Source organism: Phyllostomus discolor, chromosome 11 (genome assembly GCF_004126475.2).
Source record: "Phyllostomus discolor isolate MPI-MPIP mPhyDis1 chromosome 11, mPhyDis1.pri.v3, whole genome shotgun sequence".
NCBI classification, from domain to species: domain Eukaryota; kingdom Metazoa; phylum Chordata; class Mammalia; order Chiroptera; family Phyllostomidae; genus Phyllostomus; species Phyllostomus discolor.
This window is the reverse complement of record NC_040913.2, coordinates 43294660-43307433: the sequence shown is the minus strand read 5'-3', so window position 1 is coordinate 43307433 and position 12774 is coordinate 43294660. Positions and strand designations below refer to the sequence as shown.

Here is a 12774-nt window from a genome sequence, read left to right as displayed (position 1 = left end):
CTGTAAATTTTTTATCTCTTTCTTTTCCTTCTGGCACATTCATGATGTGAATGTCAGCGGCCCCTTACACTATCCTCATTGTTTTGGATTCATTTTTCTTTTTGCTGTTCCAATCGGGTGTTTTTTGCTTCCTTATATTCCAAATTGCTGATTTGATTACCAGCTTCATCTACTCTGTTGCTGATTCCCTGTAAATTATTTTTTGTTTCAATTAGTGTACCTTCATTTCTGACTGGTCCTTTTTTACGCCACTGAGGCTCTCACTAAGGTTATTGAGCATTCTTATAACCAGTTTTCAACTCTGCATGCAGTAGACTGCTTCTCTCCTTTTTTTTTTTTTAGTTCTTTTTCTGGAGTTTTGTTCTGTTCTTTCATTTGAGACATGTTTCTTTGTCTTCTCATGTTGGCCACCTCCCTGTATTTGTTTCAATGTATTAGGTAGAGCTGCTACATCTCCCAGGCTTGGCAGAATAGCATAATGTAACAAGTGTTTTGTAGGCTCTAGTGGCAAAGCCCTTCTGATGACCCAAGTTGGGCACTCACAGGGCACCCCCAAGTGGGCTGTATACACCTTTCACTCATAGCTGAACCTTGATTGCTCTTGGCATGTCAGTGGGAGGGATTTACTCCTAGGACAATTAGCTGCAAGGACTGGCTACAACCACCAACTACTGGCCACCTCCAACCACCGTGGAAGATCAGCTGTCCAGGTGACCACCCCACAGAGCAGGATTTACTTCAGCTGGGCTCTGGTGCCCACTGAGACTTACCCTTTGAGTACGTCACTTTTGATGGTGGTTGGGTGGTGATGCTTTGACGTGGTCTGAAGCTGTCCATTGGGTACACTGACAATGGGACCTGCAGGAAGGTGCAGACCAAGGTTGCCACTGCCTGTGCTCTGCCAGGGGCCACCTGGTGTGGGCTACAAAGTGATCTACAAATGGTTGCTACTTGTAACAGGAGGTGCCCATATGATGCCAAGCTGCAAACCAAGGCCAGATGCTGCTAGTGCTGGGTCTGGGGCCACTAGTGAAAGGCAAAGAGAGCTCACTGAGAACAGGTGCTGCTTGTTTGTGATATTTTAGGAAAATCTCAAGCATGAGCCAAGGCAGGCCTTTTGTATGGAAAGGACGTGGGCCTGCAAGTTGGGAGAGGCAGGGACTCAGGAATCACCATGGTGAGGCAAACAGTGCAAGCCAGGTTGATGGAGACTCAGAGGGCCTGCCTGTCTGGGAGGAAGCTGCACCCTCCCCAATTCTTGCCCTGATGCCTGGCAATTCTGTTCCTTCCCATATGTTAATGGTGCCTTTAGAGCTAATGCCCCAGCACTGCAGCTCAGAGAAAGTGATTCTATGTAAGTCCGTGCACAGGCCCTTTAAGAGGAACTGCCTGGGACTCCAGAATTCCTCAGCCTCAATCCCTGCTGTTTTCTACAGCCAGAAGCTACAGAGACTTCTCTTCCTGGCTCTGGAATCATAGGCTAAGGGAACCTATAGTGGGGCTGGGACCCCTGGCTCCTCAGGAGGGACCTCTGCAGTTGAAATATTCCTCCTGATTTTTATCTGCCACATGTGGGTGTGAGACAAGCCCATTCTACATCTCCTACCTGTTTTGATGTGGCTTTTTAAAAAAATTTCCCTAGTTGTAAGACGTCCATTCAACCAGATTTCAAGTGGTTCTAAATGATGATGTTATGTAGTTTGGTTGTAATTTTGATGCGGTTATGGGAGGAAGCAAGTACCCCACTTACCATCTTGCCTACAAGTTTCCAATTTGGGGCTTTGAGCCATTAAATTATGCTAGCAATGTCTAATCTAGCCTCATACTAGTTTTGATCCTTATTTGTTTTGGATTCCCTTAGGTCATCCTTGAATAGATTTGTTCCCCTTCCTCACAAGGAACTTGTGAGATCAAACAACACTCTGAAGAAAAAATGAGGATTCCCCATAGCCAATCCTCATCAATTCTAGAGCAGCCTACCATCTCCGGTTTGTGGGTTTACTGGCCAATATCACCTCCTGGTCAGACAGTCTTCTTCCTCTAAAGGATATGGCTACCAAAATATGGCAAATGCAGTGTTAGGCCACATGAATGCTAGTATGATGCTCAGAAGAAAAGAGGTGTGGTGGCCTCACTCTAAGGTAGTTAGTCCACACCTGTATTAACCAAGTGAGATAAAACCAGATGTGAAGGGACTAAAAAATATGTAAAATTTAGCCTGATGGTTTCACCTGCAGAAGGGAAAACTCACAGGAATATGATAAACTGAAGTTGAGACATCTGTTATTTCAGAGGGAAGGGAGAGGATGTCATTTCAAATATAAGGGCGAAAATTATGATAATCTTAAAATGGAACAGGTTATCTTTATAAACAGTGGGTGCCAACTCTATTGGCACATGTGTGATTTCTTTTTAAAATACCCTCTTTAGAGGCCAAATTTACAAGGTCCTAATTTATTTGTCATATTCTAGTCTTATCTATAAATTGATTTAAAAATTCCTCCTTGTTAAAAGTGTGTCTTTACCTCACATCTGATTATTCAGGTTGCTACTCTTATCAGTTGCTGCAGTAAGATTCTTACAAAGATCATGTTATCTTGAAACACCGTGCCTGTACACAGAGTACAGTGAGTGTAACAGGACTCCTACAGAGTTCCTGTCTGGCAGTTTAATGGCCTGTAATCCTCCTTCTCCTTTTCAGATGGTCCGTAGCTATTCTGAAATTGCCAAATAAAATCCTGATGAAAACAGGGTGTTCAGTAAAATACCAAACTAATTTTTGTGTATGGCTTGAGGAAATGACATTCTTTTATGGGAAAGAGAAATCAACATTTTACCAGATGCTGCCTGGGCTTTAGTATCAAACCCAGTGCCCTTCAAACTTTAATATTGGTCTGCATTTTTATAACTTTATTTATTTTTTAAAGTTTATTTTATTGATTATGCTATTATAGTTTCTTCATTTTTTTCCCTCTCCATGCAGCAACCCCTTCCCACCTGCATTCCCTCCCCTTAATTCATGTCCTTGGGTCATTCATACAAGTTCTTTGGCTTCTCCATTTCTCATACTATTCTAAACCTCCCCCTGTTTATTTTCTACCTACCACTTAGGTTTCTTATTTCCTGTACCTTTTCCCCCTTTCTTCCCCCTGCCACCTCCCCACTGATAACCCTCCATGTGATCTTCATTTCTGTGATTCTGTTCCTGTTCTAGTTGTTTGCTTAGTTTTTGTTTTTGATTTTTAGGATCAGTTGCTGATACTAATGAGTTTGTTGTCATTTTACTGTTCATAGATTTTTATCTTGTTTTTCTTAGATAAGTCCCTTTAACATTTCACATAATAAGGGCTTGGTGATGATGAACTCCTTTAACTTGACCTTATCTGGGAAGCATTTTATCTGCCCTTCCATTCTAAATGAAAGTTTTGCTGGATAGAGTAATCTTAGATGTAGGTCCTTGCCTTTCATGACTTCAAATTCTTCTTTGTTGGGGACCGCTCTGTGTGTTTTCAGAGCTTGCTCTTGCAGGGCTACAAAACCACACAGAGTGGTCCCCGACACTTCTTTCCAGCCCCTTCTTACCTGCAAGAATTCTTTTGAGAAATCAGCTGATAGGCTTATGGGAATTCTTTTGTAGGTAACTGTCTCCTTTTCTCTTGCTGCTTTTAAGATTCTCTCCTCATCTTTAATATTGGGTAATATAATTATAATGTGCCTTCCATAAGTCCAACTTCCTTGGGACTCTCTGAATTTCCTGAACTTCCTGGAAATCTATTTCCTTTGCCAGATTAGGGAAGTTCTCCTTCATTGTTTTTTCAAATAAGCTTCAATTTCTTGCTCTTCCTCTTCTCCTTTGGCACACCTATGATTCGGATGTTGGAACATTTAAAGTTGCCCCAGAGATTCCTAGGCCTCTCCTTGTTTTTTCTGAATTCTTTTTTCTTCGTCCTGTTCTGGTTGAAAGTTTATTTCTTCATTCTGCTCCAAACCATTGATTTGAGTCCTGGTTTCCTTCCCTTCACTCTTGGTTCCCTGTATATTTTCCTTTATTTCACTTTGCATAGCCTTCACTTTCTCCCCTATTTTGTGACTATACTCAACCATTTCTGTGAGGACCCCGATGACCAGTGTTTTGAACTCTGCATCTCATAGGTTGGCTATCTCTTCATCACTTGGTTCTTTTTTTTGGACTTTGGATCTGTTCTTTCATTTGGACCATTGTCTTTGTCCGTTACATTGTAAGGAGTGAAGCCTTAGGTATTCACCAGGGTGGGGCAATCCAACTTGCTGCATTTTGGCAGTGTATATGGGGAAGGCATCAGAGAAGGAACAATGCTGCTTGCTTAGCTCTTGGCCCACTTTCAGTCACTTCCTCCACTATTCACAAGCAAATTGGGCTTTTCTGGTGCTGATTCCCAGGTGGGTGGTTTTGTGTATGTTGTAGGACCCCATGGGTTTCTCCAATGAACTCTTGTGTGAGGTTGGGAGTTTCTCCCACCACAGCCACGCCCACAAGTTTTTACAGGCAGAGGTTTTGAGGCTTTATTTCCCCATGTTGGAACCCTGGGTTGTGTGGTCTGTCTTGCTCCCTAGTTGTTACTCCTATTTTTTTTGCATGCAAATGTGAGACCACCCACTCTGCCATCCGCTGCCTTGCTACATGTCCTCTCTGTACCAGGTGCCCATTTGCACTCCTTTTACCAGTTTGGATGAATGTTTCTTCTTTCATTCCTTGGCTGTCATACTTCCATACAGTTTGACTTTCTGTCAGTTCTAGTTGTTGTTGTTGTTTTTAATTTGTTGTTGTCCTCCTTTTGGTTCTGCAAAGAGGCAAAGTGTGTTTACCTATGCCTCCACCTTGGCTGGAAGTCCATTTTTTACAATTATAAAAAATTATCATGAACATATATCTTCCCGCCTTTATTCTTAGTGTAATTCCAAGAATTCTCAACTAAGTTCCAGGGGGAACTGAATTCCTCAATTGAAGTCTGTTGAAATGTACATTATTCTATTCAATTCCTCATCATTATTACCTTTCCACACTAACATCTATTGAAGTGCATGCATTTCACATATTCTCTACCTGTAAGGTCAACACTGCTTTCTGCAACAACAGCATTCCTTCATTAAAACATGACTGACAATGCCACTTTTTAAACCACTTTTTCTGCAGAAATAACACTTGGTTCTTAGATATGATACAGGTCTTTAGACCAGTCCTTTCTGCCAGGACATGGCAAGGGCTTCCTCCTATTGTTTTCAATGATCTGATTCACCGTCTCCCCTGGGGACAGGATTTTGTGACACCACAGTGTCCCATTCTGTGTTCCAGCCTGTACTGGACCTCTTGCTTCTCATCCTGGAATGGTGATAATATATGAAGAGACCAAGAAAATCCTCTGCTTACCATCAGAGAGAAGCCTCTCTCAAATCACTTGCATGACGTAGAAGATTGTCATGAATTGTACCCTCTTTTTATTTGTTCACTTTGGCTAACTTAAGGTTCTACTTTCTTTGACTCATGACTTCAGATAACTGCAGGTCAAAAGGTGAAAGTAACAGAATGTAATAATGTACAAGATATATGCAAGAACAAACACCTGCTGGGAGAAGCCAGAGGCTTTCTCTGCCCCTTGGCAGGCATTCGGTTTCCCTGGGCCACCTTTATAATGGATTTCCTCACTAAGCTTTCTGCTTCTCTGTAACACAACACCAACTTCATGGCTGTTTCAACAACAAGTGCTCACTTCCACCCATGCCAAGAGCCACTGGGATACTCATGTTCGTCATCTTTTACCTCCACAAAAGCATCAGCAAGATTGGTCTTGTCTAAGGAACCCCCTATATTTATAATCAGGGTGACTTTGCATCCTGTTTTTCCCTGATACAATCATGTACAATCCTGACACAATCACAGTTTTGCCTGTTGTTAGTACCTCTTTCCTTTCTCAAAAATATCTCAGTTCGGGGTATAAATCAGGATGATAGTTTATTTATATCCTGTTTTAGATAGAACCTACCCTCCCTTTTTTTACCTGTCAGGTTAAAATGTTACGTTATGCCCCACATTACCACCCCAGACTGATAGCCAGACAGAAATAACCAATCAAACCCTAAAGCTGTATCTCCAAAGTCATTCTCTGCACTACGAAGATAACTAACTGGTCATTTTTCCTTCTTCCCATCTCACTTGTTTATTTAAATGTCATCTACCCTTACCTCAGGATACCAAACGTGCGTAAACTACCATTTCTAACAAAGATACTTCTTGGACTTTATTCTTTTTGTCAGTGTTTGAAGGTGTAAAACATGTTGAGAAATTCTAAGTCACAAAGGATCACTGACAGGCTTTCTTAAGGAAGCCAAAGTGATATTCAAATAATATGTTAGCAGGGGTACTCAGGAACAACCCCACTGGCATGTTCCTTATCTCAACAGCATTTTGGTAACTTCTCTTCTTACAACCTTTCACAACTCTGCATGGCACCCTTCTCATCTCCTCAGCATTATGGTCATCATCATAGTGGTCACTTACAACTACACCTCCTGAATGTTCTCAAATTCACTAGCTTCTCCTTATCCTACCCAATTCAACCCCTATCCTTCATACTAATAAAGATATTTAGGAATATGTAGTTCATGTCATACCAGATTCTTGGTTCTACTGGATAAAAGTCCAGTACTTCAACAAATAGAATACAAGCAGAAGACCAATGCTGAGTTTGTCACCTAATCTCTGCTGATAATTTGTGGTCCTTGGCCATTACCCTACAGAAATGATGTAGAGACCCATAATGCTGGGATTTCTCCTGTGTCCTGGTCCCTAGAAAACTCTGCGGTCACCTGGAGAAGAGGGCCACCACTTCTTATGCCCAAGGATCTGACATCCTTCCGCCCCTAGAATTCCTAAAAAGACATGTGACAGAAAGCCTCTATGGGCTAAAATTCCCTAGCCTCTGACTCTGCCTACCCCCTCCTTGCTTCACCCATATTCTTTGCTTCTGTACAACCAATTTGACTGTTGTGGCACTGGGAAAACAGGCAGGGACAGTGTGTGTTGTCATGATTCCCAAAGTCTGTTATAGAATTAGGCAATAGGCATCAATTGAGCAACAAACACACTCTCAGCTCCTCTATAACTTTTAACTGTCTTTTCATATGCTTCCCTTAAGTGTTGACCTGAGAAATGGGACAAATAGAATAAGTGGGTCTGGTATCAGAGTCACTAGCCTGAAGATAATGGGTCTTCAGTTGCATGTGGTCCAATTGCTAATGAGGCTAAATCAAGCATGAGCTTCATCCTCCAAAAGATGAAAAACAGAGGGGTCTTGCGAGAGAGAAAGAAGCCAACCTAGTATAGAGCAGGAGGGTCATGCTGTTTAAATGAAGACCTATTCAGATATATAAGAGTAAAAGGCTGCTAACACAGTTGCTTTTCACAAAGCAAGTAGGTTGGGAGCATGCCTGTCATCGTGGACATGTAAGTTAAAGGACTCATGATTCCCCAGTTATCTCTTAGAAGGTTCTGTTTCCAAGTACTTTATCTCTAGGTCTGAGGAGTAAAGGAAAGTAAAGAGAGACAGCTGTGTTCTAATAAATGGGTTTTCTATTTTGAGAGCCTGGATATCAAAAAGTGTTTAATCTGATCAGTCTGACACAGGTTAGGAAGGAAGTCTGAAAGCTTAGCAAGTGCTGAGAGCTGTAAATTTTCATCACTCTTAGCTGGAGCTATCTATTACACTCATCCACTAGATGGGGACAGGTTTTAGGCAACAGAGCTAGGTGGAAATTCAGTCTGGAGTTTAGTTCCATGTCCCAAAGATAGTTCATGAGAGCAGCAGGTGTCAAAGGATCTAACACCAATTGTAAGAAGCGATCCAAAAAGCAGACAAAATACAACATCAAGGAATTTAGGCTTAAGACATACTCAGAAATTCAGACTGACAACTGGCAGGCACTAAGAAAGTATATCAACAAGTGAAATGGCCTCTATCCCAATGGGTGCAGGAATGGGACATCAGTTGGGGAAAAGGCATGGCCAAAGCAAGGGAAGCTTCTAGTTCTCAGTCAACTCCTTAGTACCAAGGACCTCAGCCTCGAGCAAAAGAGAGGAATCAAGTCTTGTGAATCAGGAAATCAAGTTGTTAGATTGGGAATATAAGATTAGAGTCAACACTAGGATATTTTGTGTACCTTTATGAGTCTGAAGTAAGGATAAATCCTAGAGCCCTGACTAGGAAAAGATGAGGCAGAGGGGATTAGATATACCCACATTAGATGGAGGCGGGATTAGATACAGCTTTAAATTATGAAACATTTAAAATAAACTAAAAATATATAACAGATCACTTTCTTACAGGTAAAATATTCCAGGGAGAGCTAAATCCTCATTCTCACTATTCTTTTCCCTTTTCCACTTCATAGGAAACCACCATCCTGAAATTTATATATATCATTACCATGAATGTTTTTATACTTTTACTGTATGAGTATGACTTCTAAACAATTTATACTACCTCTGAGTGTTTACAATTTTTACATATATGTTTCATGTAGTATATAAATGTATTTGTCAACCTGCTTATTCTTTCATTCAGCATTTAAAAATCCAACATACTGATTGATACATATCGATTTAATGTATTCAGTTGTGTTAATAAATGAGCTTATTTATTCATTTTTTGACTATTAAATGTCTCTATTTTTCATTAATACATTTTTGCAATACACATCATTGTGTGTATCTTTTTTGTGCCTATATGTGTATACCTAGCAGTGGAATTGATGGGTCATAGACCAGATGCATCTTCAACTTATTAGGTGTAACCACGTAAGTCAGCAATAGGTACCGATTTACACTCTGACCTATAGAGTGTATGGATTCCCATTTTCTTTCATCCTTGCCCAAAGCTGTTTTATTTCACAGTTTTGTTAGTCAGACGGATCTAAGTGATATCTTGCCCTGGCTGGTGACAGAACATAGGCCCTGTCAAGGCACGTGCCTGGGGCTGAGGGTTCAGTCCTCAGTGGGGGCACATGCAAAAGGCAAACAACTGCTGTTCCTCTCTCATATCAATGTTTATCTCCCCCTCTCTCTCCTGCATGCCCTCTATCTTTAAAAATCAATAAGCATGTCTTTGGGTGAGGATAAAAACAAAATAAAGTGATATCTCTTTTCCCTGCATTTCTCTAGCTGCAGTATTATTGAACATATTTTAGATATGTATTGACTATTCTGAATTCCTTTTATGGAAATTGCCTGTTCAGACAATTTCTAGTGAATTTTCGGTTTTTAAAAACTGATTGGTATAAATTTATACAGATGGCAGAGAAACAAAAAAAACCAATGTTCAGTAACATTAATTGTTAAAAAAAATGTAAAGTAAAGCTACAAGGACCTACTAGAACTTACCTTTTACAACTGCTTTAAAAACTGACAATACCAAGTATGGCAAGGATAGAAGTCATGGGATCAAATACTCACACATCAATGGTGGCAATAAAAATGGCACAGCACTTTGGAAAAAAGTATGAAAATTCTTAGAAAGTTAAACATATTATCTACCATATAACCTAGAAGGCCTATAATGTCTACCTGAGAGAAAGGTAAATACATGTTCATACAATATCCTGTACACAAATTTTTATGGTGGACGTATTTTTTTCAATACATTTTATTGATTATGCTATTATAGTTTTCCCAATTCCCCCCCCCCCCACATGGCCTCCCTCCACCCAACACCCTGCATTCCCTCAAGTGATCCATCCTCTTATTTCATGTCCATGGTCATGCATACAAGTTCTTTGGCTACTCCATTCCCTTCACTGTTCTTAACATCTCCCTGTCTATTCTGTATCTACCAATTTGTTCTTAATCCCTGTACCTTTTCCCTCATTCTCCCACTTTCCCTTCCCAACTGATAACCCTCCAAATGATCTCCATATCTATGATTGTTTCTGTTCTACTTGTTTGCTTAGTTTGTTTTTTACATTAAACTGTTGACAAGTATGTATTTACTGCCATTTTATTGTTCATAGTTTCAATTTTCTTTTTCTTAAACAAGTCCCTTCTCACATTTCATATAATAATGGCTTGGTGATGATGAACTCCTTTAGTTTTACCTTGTCTGGGAAGCACTTTATTTGACCTTCCATTCTAAACGATAACTTTGCTGGATGGAGTAATCTAGGTTTTAGGTCCTTGCATTTCATCACTTTGAATACTTCTTGTGAGTCCCTTCTAGCCTGCAGAGTTTTGTTTTTTTTTTTTTTTTTTTTGAGAAATCAGCTCACAGTCTTATGGGGACTCCTTTCTAGGTAAATCTCTGCTTTTCTCTTGCTGCTTTTAGATTCTCTCTTTATCTTTAACCATTTTAATTATGATGTATCTTGGTATTGTCTTCTTTGCATCCATCTTTTTTGGGACTCTGCTTCCTGGACTTCTACGTCTACTTCCTCACCAAATTAGGGAAGTTTTCTTTCATTATTTTCTCAAATAGTTTTCAACTTCTTGCTCTTTCTCTTCTTTTTCTGGCACCCCTATGATTTGAATGTTTGAAGTTGTCCCAGGGGCTCCTTACCCTATCCTCATTTTGGAGGGGGGATTCTTTTTCTTCTTGCTGTTCTGACTGAATTATTTTCCTTCTTTGTGTTCCAAGTCATTGATTTGATTCTTGGCTTTATCCACTTCACTGTTGATTCCCTGTATATTTTTCTTTATTTCACTCAGTTTAACCTATATTTATACTGGGGTCCCTTCTATGTTGTTGAATTACCCAATGAGTTCCTTGAGCATCCTAATAACCAGTGTTTTGAACTCTGCATCTGATAGATTGCTTATCTCCATTTTGATTAGTTCTTTGTTCTAGAGTTTTGTTCTGCTCTTTCATTTGGGTCATATTTCTTTGTCTTTTCTTTTTGGCAGCTTCCATGTATTTGTTTCTATCTATTAGCTAGAGCTGCATTGACTCCCTGTCTTAATAGCATGACCTAGTGTAGAAAAAAATACCTTCAGTTGGATGGGGCGGAGCTTTAGGTAATCACCAGTGCAGGGCAAACCATGTGAGCCAGGTTGATGAAGTCTCAGATATGGTGCTGACACTCTGTGGATTTGTGTGGGGCAGGGGTCAGAAAAGGGACAATGGCTGCTGCCTGGCTTCTGGAGTTTTGTCTGGGAAGAAGCTGTCCCCCAGCTCTTGCCCTGATGCCAGGCACATCCATTTCTCCCTGTGTGCCACTGGTGCTCTTCAAGCTGCTGCTCCAGTGTTGGAGCCCAGAGCGGGTGAGTCTGTGTAAGTCCTAAATTCATTGTGGACCCTTTAAGAGGAAATACCTGAGAATCCTGCTATGTCTTCCACTGCCCTAATACCCAGAGGTTTTTAAAGCCAGATGTTATGGGGACTTATCTTCCTGGCACTGGAACCGTGGGCTGAGTGGTCTCGTATATGGCTGGGTTCCCTCACTTGTGAGATATCCCTCCTGATTTTTATCTACCACACCTGGTTGTAGTAGTGCCCCATCTGCATCTCCACCCCACCTACCCATCTGAATGAATGTGATGTAAAGCTTTAAAGTCTTGGTTATTTGACTTCCATACAGCTCGATTGTCTGACAAATATGGGTTACAGTTGTACTGTAGTTTAGTTGTAATTTTTGCTGGAGGCGAGCTGTGTTTACCTACACCTCCATCTTTACAAGAACTCGAGATACAGTGGATGTATTCGTAATCATTCCAAAAGGCAAACAACCTAATGTTTCTTAACTGATGAATAAATAAACAACAATAACAACAACAAAAAACTGATACATCCATATGGAGGAACACTACTCAGCAGTAAAAATGAGAAAACAGGTCTTCCAGTTCGGCTCGCTGTGGAAGTCGGAAGTTGGAGCTAACCTCTCCCGGGCCACCGGACGAAGGTGGCGGTGGAATCGCGCGTCACCCAGGAGGAAATTAAGAAAGAACCAGAGAAGCCAATACACTGGGAGAAGACATGCCCTCTGCTGCTCCGCGTCTTCACCACCAACAACGGGCGCCACCACCGCATGGATGAGTTCTCTCGCGGGAACGTGCCTTCTAGCGAGTTGCACATCTACACCTAGATGGATGCCACCTTGAAAAAGCTGACTGGTTTAGTAAAAGAAGTCTACCCAGAAGCCAGGAAGAAGGGCACACACTTCAATTTTGCAATTGTTTTTACGGATATTAAAAGGCCTGGCTATCGAGTAAAGGAGATTGGCAGCACCATGTCTGGGAGAAAGGGGGCTGATGATGACCCTGACCCTGCAGTCGCAGAAATTTCAGATAGGAGATTATCTGGACATAGCAATCGCCCCTCCGAATTGGGCACCACCTCCTTCAGAGCGTATGAGGCCATATTACATTTTGTTGACTAAAAAAAAAAAGAGAGAGAGAAAACAACTAATATAAACAATGAGATTATCTCAAAAATTTTATGCCCAGTGAAAGAAGCCAGACTCAAAAAGCTCTGACTAAACTGAAATGACGTTTGGAAAAAGCAAACACATAGGGATGGAACATACAACAACTGTCAAGAGCTAGGGAGTATTGTTGAGGGGGGAGGAAATTGATTATGAAGGCGGCCTACAAAACTTTTTGTAGATGAAATATTCTATACCCTAATTGTAGTACTGAATATACAACTGTTACGCATGTGTCAAAATTCATAGAACTATACTAAAAAGGATGTGTTCCTGTTTGTAAATTATACCTCAATAAACCTGACTTTAAGAAAAAAGTGATTTGTAGGAGAT

The 12774-nt window shown here is 40.8% G+C and overlaps 1 pseudogene; it reads left to right on the top strand.

The window, feature by feature from the left end:
* Positions 1 to 11898: 11898 nt before the first annotated feature.
* On the top strand, positions 11899 to 12430 carry LOC114508827 (annotated as a pseudogene).
* The last annotated feature ends 344 nt before the right edge of the window (positions 12431 to 12774 follow it).